The 9,745-nt window shown below is 40.1% G+C and overlaps 1 non-coding gene across 1 annotated transcript; it reads right to left on the bottom strand.

Annotated features, from left to right (window-relative positions):
- Nucleotides 1–8,465: 8,465 nt before the first annotated feature.
- On the bottom strand, nucleotides 8,466–8,573 carry LOC130971299 (small nucleolar RNA R71). The gene has a single exon (XR_009082525.1). It is a non-coding gene; the product is annotated as a small nucleolar RNA R71 (small nucleolar RNA).
- Between the last annotated feature and the right edge of the window lie 1,172 nt (nucleotides 8,574–9,745).

Raw genomic sequence — 9,745 nt, 5'->3', positions numbered from 1 at the left:
TTGGATTCTAGCCTATACCATGGAGACCCTAATCTCCCAAGAAATTAGCTGAACTAGTATCTCGAGAACTCCCCAACGAAGTCGTGGATTAACCATGTGAGAGATGTATAAACATAGCTGTTGGTCCGTGCTTTCTGGCCAAGTATCCACACGAACCCAAGTAGACGCGGGTGTTTGTCAGGCATGTTCATCTTAATGTGATGAACAGAGCTAATTTGTCAGATCATCTATTCACCATGATGAAGATCAATATACATCTTAGAAATTGATCAAACACGGCTCAAAGAAGAAACAGTAATACTTTTATTAATTCATAGGACTCAGCAGGGCTCCTCCCCTCAACCTAGGAGATTTAGAAACTTATACTGAAGTAAAATACAATGTAAACGTGTATGGTGACTCAAAGAAATCGAAGAAGATTTGAATTACATAAATAAAATCCCTTAAATACTAAATAGATGACTAGTAAGGGTAAAACAGTCTATTTAGTGCTAAAATTCACTTATGGGGCCACTTGGTGAGTGTTTGGGATAAGCTTTGATGAGATCCACGTGCTATGAGGTCTCTTGGGTATGGAACGCCAGCTAGGAGGTCCTCTTTGGGCGTTTGTACATTGGTCTCTGCTCTTTGGGCGCTGGACACCTGGAAGGGGGCAGGTAGCTGGCGCTGGACGCCAGTTTTGGGACTTCTAGTTTGAAGCAAAGTATAGACTATTATATATTGCTGGAAAGCTCTAGAAGTCAGCTTTACATAGCCATTGAGAGCGCTCCATTTGGACTTTTGTAGCTCCAGAAAAGCTCTTCCGAATGAAGGCAAGTCAAATCTAGACAGCATCTACAGTGCTTTCTCTGTCTCTGAATCAGACTTCAACTCCAGCTCCTCAATTTCAGCCAGAAAATACCTGAAATTGTCTAAAAACACAAAAACTCATAGTAGAATCCAAAAATGTGAATTTAACACAAAAACCTATAAAAACTTAATAAAAACTAAACAAAAACTACTAAAAATTATATGAAAGTGATGCCAAAAGCGTATAAAATATCCGCTCATCACTTTCCCAATCCTCCGAGTCACCAGTGGAACAGCCCCCTCACACCTCCACGAAGAGGGGTCTCTTAGAAAACATACACATAAAATTCAAGCAAGAAAAACACAAATAGAGGTACATGACGAATGAATTTTTTCCGGTATAGAAATTATCAAGTGATCAATCGTAGTATAGTCTAAACCGACGCAAAATCCATCATCAAACAAATCTACAATCTATATCCGAGAGTACTAGTCTCCGAGTCGTTCTCCTTGGAATTGCCAAAGTGTGCATCTTATTGATTTAGTAAGCCTTGTTGGAATTCTTTGAAAGGTTTAGCAAAGTGATGAGAAATAAACAATCAATTATCAAAAGACTTGGCTTAGGGTTGGCATTAGAAGTTCTATCCTTATAGTCCATTCAATGTTGACAACAATTAGGCCTTGCTTCATTTAGTTATCCCCTAAATATAGAGGAAGTTCAAATGAACACAATCAACTTGAGTCACAAGTCCTAGCTTCACCTCATGGGAAGCTAGCTTTAGTGCCCTCCAAGCCAACTAGCAATCCCTAATCCCAATCAACTAGTGACACAACTATTCAACTTCTTCCGATGACCAAACCCTATGCCAAGTGTGAAAATTCTACTCCATAGCTAGTGTTGACATTTTATCAAACATGTGATGAGCAAGAAAGAAAGTCATAGTAAAATGAGAAGAAAAGTAGAATTGAAAGTATTGCAACACAAGGATCTAACAACAAGTCTCAAAGAGTATCAATGAAAATTAAATTCCCAAAGTATGGATGAAATCCAAAATTACAAAGTTGAATTCTAGATCTATGAGAATTGGTCAATTACATCTACTACTTGAAATTGGAGAAGAAAATCTATGACATGAACAAAGTGGGATGAGAATTGTAATGGATCTCACCAAAAAGTCATTGAAAATTCAGAAATTAGATGAAGATGAACCCTAGTGAAAAGCTTGGAATCTCCCTCTTCTTCTCCCCAAAAGTGTAACTAACTCTCCTCCAAAAATATCTCATTCTAGAAAATGAACTAAGTGTCCTTAACCCTTGCTCCTTTGGTCTTCTTAAGCTTTTCCCGCCAAGGCATTTCCCCAAAAGTGGGATTCTTAACTACCTCCACGCCTAAGTCACGTGACTTCTAAAAAATCATATTCGCAAATCGGCGCGCACGCGCAAGGTACGCGTACGCGCCGTCGAGGCGTCTTGTAAAGTGCGCGGAGGCGTGATGTACGCGTGCGCGTCCATGAAGGTCCTGACTTAGCCGCTACTCAAGCCGGCTCGTGGCTTGGCTCTTAGTCTCGGCTTCACGTTGCTCTGCCCGCGCGGACGCGCCAGGTGCGCGCACGCGCCCATGCAGAAATTCCCAAGGCTCAACTCTCATGCTTCTTTCCTTTGCACCTGTCTTCCTTCTCTCTTCCGGTCCATTCCTACTCTATATCCTTAAACCACTTAACACACAAGTCACGGCATCGAATGGCATCAAGAGAAGATTAGAGATGTATCTATTTTAGTGCAAAATAAGCACGTTTTCATTCATGAGGCAAAACTAGGAAAGGAATGCAAAATCTTGTATTTTCATATAGAAAGTGTGTGGAATCATTGATAAAACTCCTGAAATCAGCACAAGATAAACCCTCAAAATGGGGTTTGTCAACCTCCCCACACTTAGATTCTAGCATGTCCTCATGCTTAGAGAAATGCAGAGAAACACAGAAGACCGAGGGATCGCAAAAGTATAAGACTCATGAAATGCAACCTACCTATATGCATGCAACTATGACTAGTGCTACTATCCACTTGGTTGAGAACAAATTAGCCTTCTTAGGACATATGCGAGCACATGGGACATGATGGTGGTCAAAGCATAGGACTTGCCACTTTCTAAGCATCAAATGCATTATGCGTAACTTTGCATGAGGAATGCTTGCGAGAGCCGGGAATCATAGGATTGAGCATCAAACCCTCACCGGAAATGTTTGCACTCTGGTCACTCGGTGTTTGGGGTTTATTCTCTCAATTCTCCCCTAATCATGCTTTCCAAGATTTGTTTTTCATCTAACAATCAACAATTATCCAATGCATGCATACAATTATCATGAGGTCTTTTCCTTAGATTGTAATGGGGCTAGGGTCAAGGTAGGGTCATATATAGCTAGTGGACTTAGGATTTGGATCTTTGATTAACGTAGACTTTCCCACCTAACCTATATAATGACCTATACAATTAAGTACTAACCTAACTACCCATTCCTCACTTTTCCACATACTCATGCAATTTTTTTCTTTTTTTTTTTTCGTTTCACCACACTTATGCATTGACTCCTATTGAGCTTCACTTTGGGGCATTTTGTCCCCTTTATTGCTTTTCTTTTCTTTCTTCTCTTTTTTTTTCTTTTTTTTTCTCTTTTAACTTTTATTTCTCTTTTTTTTTCTTCAAACCATATACAAGAACATCAATGCATAAGGTCTGTACATTTAATCAATACATGAGCATGTACCCAATTCCCCAATATAGAAATACAAAACACAAACACCCTTTTATCCCAACCAACGTCCTAAAGTCTTCCCACTCTGGATGACACTCACACTCACTAACCTAAGCCAATCAAAGATCCAAATAAAGGACATTCATTGTTTTCCGCTTTAAGGCTTGTAATGTGCTAAAATAAGAATAAGTGGGTTAAGCGTAGGCTCAAAGTTGGCTAACAAGGGAGGATAAAAGGTGAGGCTATTTGGGTAAGTGAGCTAATGAAATGATGGCCTCAATCATACAAATGCATGAATACACAAAACAATGGATATAAAGAATCAAACAAACCAAGGATTACAATCATAGGAAGAGAATAATTCACACAAGAAGGGGAATAAATGGTCATAAGATGTGACCACGCAATTAGGCTCAAAACTCACTAGCTTGTGTTCTTAACTCAAACCCATGTTCCAAAATATAATTCCTCATGCAATTTTTGGCATCAAAGCATTTTAAAATTTGCAATGCCCCACGGTTGCCCCAAGGTATTGGTTTCCTAAGAAAGAATTTCATTGTTCCAACCAAGTAAACTTATCATGCAAATGGTGCTAACTAAAACCTAATCATGCAACCTATCCTAATTTATTCAGATGTTACCTACGGAGATCGGTCGGCCGACCTCCCCACACTTAAAACTTAGCACGGTCCTCCGTGCTATAGGTTAGGCGCAGTGGGTGGTTGAGCTCCGAGTGTCCCACATCTCCAATGTCATCGCTATCCCCGCTTGAAGTGGTGGATGTGGAGATATCGGGGTCCTCCATAGGTGGGGTGACTATGCTTAGAAGCCTCTTCACATGAGCATAGCGGCATTGGTTACGCCTCTCATAACGGTCCAATTTCTTGTGAAGGGCCTGGAGGGGGCTCAACTCTCTGTGAAGTGGCTCAGAGAGGAGTGCAGAATCAAAGGGCGCGTGCGCGGCTGAGGCGCGCGCTGATGAGCGGATAATTTGTACGCTTTTTGGCATTGTTTTTAGTATGTTTTTAGTATGATCTAGTTAGTTTTTAGTATATTTTTATTAGTTTTTAGTTAAAATTCACTTTTCTGGACTTTACTATGAGTTTGTGTGTTTTTCTGTGATTTCAGGTATTTTTTGGCTGAAATTGAAGGTTCTGAGCAAAAATCTGATTCAGAGACTGAAAAGGACTGCAGATGCTGTTGGATTCTGACCTCCCTGCACTCGAAGTGGATTTTCTGGAGCTACAGAAGGCCAATTGGCGCGCTCTAAACGGCGTTGGAAAGTAGACATCCTGGGCTTTCCAGCAATATATGATAGTTCATACTTTGCCCAAGATTTGATGGCCCAAACCGGCGTTCAAAGTCACCTCAAGAAATTCCAGCGTTAAACGCCGGAACTGGCACCTAAATGGGAGTTAAACGCCCAAACTGGCATAAAAGCTGGCGTTTAACTCCAAGAAGAGTCTCTACACGAAAATGCTTCATTGCTCAGCCCAAGCACACACCAAGTGGGCCCGGAAGTGGATTTTTATGTCATTTACTCATCTCTGTACACCCTAGGCTACTAATTTTCTATAAGTAGGACCTTTTACTATTGTATTTTCATCTTTGGATCTTTGGATTATTTTTAGATCCTTTGATCATCTTTGGACATCTAGTTCTTAGATCATTTGGGAGGCTGGCCTCACGGCCATGCCTAGACCTTGTTCTTATGTATTTTCAACGGTGGAGTTTCTACACACCATAGATTAAGGTGTGGAGCTCTGCTGTACCTCGAGTATTAATGCAATTACTATTGTTCTTCTATTCAATTCCGCTTGTTCTTGTTCCAAGATATAACTTGTTCTTCAACTTGATGAATGTGATGATCCGTGACACTCATCATCATTCTCACTCATGAACAAGGTGACTGACAACCACTCTTGTTCTACAAGCATATGAGGCTTAGTGAATATCTCTTGGATTCCTGATAACACGATGCATGGTTGATCGCCTGACAACCGAGTGCTCGCCTGACAAACGAGCCAGCCATTCCGTGAGATCAGAGTCTTCGTGGTATAGGTGAGAACTGATGGCGGCATTCAAGAGAATCCGGAAGGTCTAACCTTGTCTGTGGTATTCTGAGTAGGATTCAATGATTGAATGACTGTGACGTGCTTCAAACTCCTAGCAGGCGGGCGTTAGTGACAGACGCAAAGGATCGATGGATTTTATTCCGGCCTGACCGAGAACCGACAGCTGATTAGCCATATGCTGTGACAGAGCATGGGAACATTTTCACTGAGAGGATGGGAGGTAGCCACTGACAACGGTGAAACCCTACATGAGCTTGCCATGGAAAGGAGTAAGAAGGATTGGATGAAGACTGTAGGAAAGCAGAGAGACGGAAGGGAAGGCATCTTCATACGCTTATCTGAAGCTCTCACCAATGATATACATAAGTATCTCTATCTTTATCTTTATGCTTTATTCGTTTATCACTATACCCAATTGAGTCTGCCTGACTGAGATTTACAAGGTGACCATAGCTTGCTTCATAGCAACAATCTCCGTGGGAACGACCCTTACTCGCGTAAGGTTTATTACTTGGACGACCCAGTGCACTTGCTGGTTAGTTGTGCGAAGTTGTGTTTATGCCATGGTATTGAGCACCAAGTCTTTGGAGCCATTACCGGGGATTGTTTTGTGTATTAAAAAGTATTGATCACAATTTCGTGCACCAAGTTTTTGGCGCCGTTGCCGGGGATTGTTTGTGTATGGACAACTGACGGTTCATCTTGTTGCTTAGATTAGGTATTTTTTCTTCAGAGTTCTTAAGAATGAATTCTAGTGTTTCATGATGATCTGTTGAAATCTGGCTGGCTGAGAAGCCATGTCTAATCTTATTGGACCGAGGTTTCAACTAATCATCACAATAGCTTGTTGATCTCTATCAATCTTGCTATTGGAACAATGATCTGCTAAGGCTTGGCTGGCCATTGGCCATGTCTAGTGTTTTGGACCGAAGCTTTCTTTGGAAGCTTGGCTGGCTGTGAAGCCATGTCTAATTCCTGGACCGGAGTCTTAGACTAGCATTGCAATGATTCTTGGAAATTCAAATTGAGAATTCTGAAACCTTTATTTTCTTTTCCACTTAATTTTCGAAAAAAAAGCACAAAAAAAATTAGAAAAATCATAAAAACCAAAAATATTTCTTGTTTAAGTCTAGTGTCTCATTTTAAGTTTGGTGTCAATTGCATGTTTCTGTTCTTCTTGCATTTTTCGAATTTATGCATGTGTCTTCATTAATCTTCAAGTTGTTCTTGATGATTTACTTGTTTTGATCTTTGAATTCTATTGACTTGAGTGTTTTGTTGTTTCTCATATGCATTCTTATTTTGTTAGTGTCAATAGTATACAAACTGCTAAGTTTGGTGTCTTGCATGCATTGTTATTTGATTATTCCTCATTATTAAAAATCCAAAAATATTTTTTTTGTGTGTCTTTTCAAGTCAATAATACAAAGAATTGAAGATTCAGAACATACTGCAGAGGAATTATACAGAAAAAGCTGGGCGTTCAAAACGCCCAGTGAAGAAGGACAGACTGGCGTTTAAACGCCAGCCAGGGTACCTGGTTGGGCGTTTAACGCCCAAAGAGGTAGCATTTTGGGCGTTAAACGCCAGAATGGATACCATTCTGGGCGTTTAACGCCAGGATGGCACAAGGGGGAAGATTTTGTTTTTCAAATCAAATTTTTTTCAAGTTTTCAAAGTTTTTCAAAATCAAATCTTTTTCAAATCATATCTTTTCAATCAAATGTTTTCAAAATCAATTTCTTTCCTTTTTCAAAGATACTTGCTAACAATTAATGATTTGATTCAAAATTTCAAGTATGTTGCCTTTTCTGTTGAGGAAGGTTTAATTTTTGAATCATATCTTTCTTGTTAGGCAAGTCATTAATTTTAAAATCAAATCTTTTTAAAATGTTTTTCAAATCATATCTTCTCAATCACAATTTTTTTAAACCAATCATATCTTTTTAACCACATCTTTTTCAAAATAGTTTTCAATCAAATCTTTTTAATTTCTAATTTCAAAATCTTTTTCAAAAATCACTTGATTTCTTTTCCACTTTGAATTTTCGAAAATTATCAATCAATTTTTCAAAATGTTTTCAAAATCTTTTAATTGAATTTTCGAAAATCTTCTTCCTCTCTTCCCACATCCTTCTATTTATGGAGTACTACTCCTTCTTAATGCACAATTCGAACTCCATCTAATTAAGTTCGAATTCTTCTCCTTCTTCTTTCTTCTATTTTTCTTTTCCTCTGACACCTCAAGGAATCTCTATACTGTGACATAGAGGATTCCACAGTTTCTTGTTCTCTTCTCCTTCATATGAGCAGGAACAAAGACAAAGGCATTCTTGTTGAAGCTGACCCTGAACCTGAAAGGACCTTGAAGCGAAAGCTAAGAGAAGCTAAGGCACAACTCTCTGTTGAGGACCTGACCGAATTCTTCAAAGAAGAAGAACCCATGGCAGCCGAAAACAACAACAATGCCAACAATGCAAGGAAGGTGCTGGGTGACTTTACTGCACCTACTCCCGACTTCTATGGGAGAAGCATCTCTATCCCTGCCATTGGAGCAAACAACTTTGAGCTTAAGCCTCAGTTAGTTTCTCTAATGCAACAGAATTGCAAGTTCCATGGACTTCCAATGGAAGATCCTCATCAGTTTTTAGCTGAGTTCTTGCAAATCTGTGACACAGTCAAGACTAATGGGGTTGACCCTGAGGTCTACAGACTGATGCTATTCCCTTTTGCTGTAAGAGACAGAGCTAGAATATGGTTGGACTCACAACCTAAAGATAGCCTGGACTCTTGGGAAAAGCTAGTCAATGCCTTCTTGGCAAAGTTCTTTCCACCTCAGAAATGGAGTAAGCTTAGAGTGGAAGTCCAAACCTTCAGACAGAAGGATGGAGAATCCCTCTATGAAGCTTGGGAAAGATACAAACAATTAATCAGAAAATGTCCCTCAGACATGCTTTCTGAATGGAGCATCATAGATATTTTCTATGATGGTCTCTCTGAACTATCCAAGATGTCTTTGGATAGCTCTGCTGGAGGATCTCTTCATCTGAAGAAGACGCCAACAGAAGCTCAAGAGCTCATTGAAATGGTTGCAAATAACCAATTCATGTACACGTCTGAAAGGAATCCTGTGAACAATGGGACAAGTCAGAAGAAAGGAGTTATTGAGATTGACACTCTGAACGCCATTTTGGCTCAGAATAAGATATTGACTCAACAAGTCAATTTGATTTCTCAAAGTCTGTCTGGAATGCAAAATGCACCAAGCAGTACTAAGGATGCTTCATCTGAAGAAGAAGCTTATGATCCTGAGAACCCTTCAATGAAAGAGGTGAATTACCTAGGAGAACCCTATGGAAACACCTATAATTCTTCATGGAGAAATCACCCAAATTTCTCATGGAAGAATCAAGAGAGACCTCAACAAGGTTTCAACAACAATAATGGTGGAAGAAACAGGTTTAGCAATAGCAAGCCTTTTCCATCATCTTCTCAGCAACAGACAGAGAACTCTAAGCAGAACCCCTCTGACTTAGCAACCATGGTTTCTGATCTAATCAAAACCACTCAAAGTTTCATGACTGAAACAAGGTCTTCCAATAGGAATTGGAAGCACAAGTGGGACAGCTGAGCAAGAAAGTTACTGAACTCCCTCCTAGTACTCTCCCAAGTAATACAGAAGAAAATCCAAAAGGAGAGTGCAAGGCCATCAACATGGCCGAATTTGGAGAGGAGGGAGAGGAAGTGGACGCCACTGAGGAAGGCCTCAATGGGCGTGCACTGACCTGCAATGCGTTCCCCAATGAGGAACTATGGGAATCTGAGGCTCAAAATGAGACTATAGAGATTCCATTGGACTTACTTCTGCCTTTCATGAGCTCTGATGAGTATTCCTCTTCTGAAGAGGATGAGTATGTCACTGAAGAGCAAGTTGCTAAATACCTTGGAGCAATCATGAAGCTAAATGACAAGTTATTTGGAAATGAGACTTGGGAGACTGAACCTCCTTTGCTCACCAAAGAACTGGATGACTTGTCTAGGCAGAAATTACCTCAAAAGAGACAAGATCCTGGGAAGTTTTCCATACCTTTTACCATAGGCACCATGACCTTCAAGAAGGCCCTGTGT

The sequence above is a fragment of the Arachis stenosperma genome, chromosome 3 (genome assembly GCF_014773155.1).
Source record: "Arachis stenosperma cultivar V10309 chromosome 3, arast.V10309.gnm1.PFL2, whole genome shotgun sequence".
NCBI lineage: Eukaryota > Viridiplantae > Streptophyta > Magnoliopsida > Fabales > Fabaceae > Arachis > Arachis stenosperma.
The sequence above is the reverse complement of the archived record's forward strand: the minus strand, read 5'-3'. Positions and strand labels throughout refer to the sequence as shown.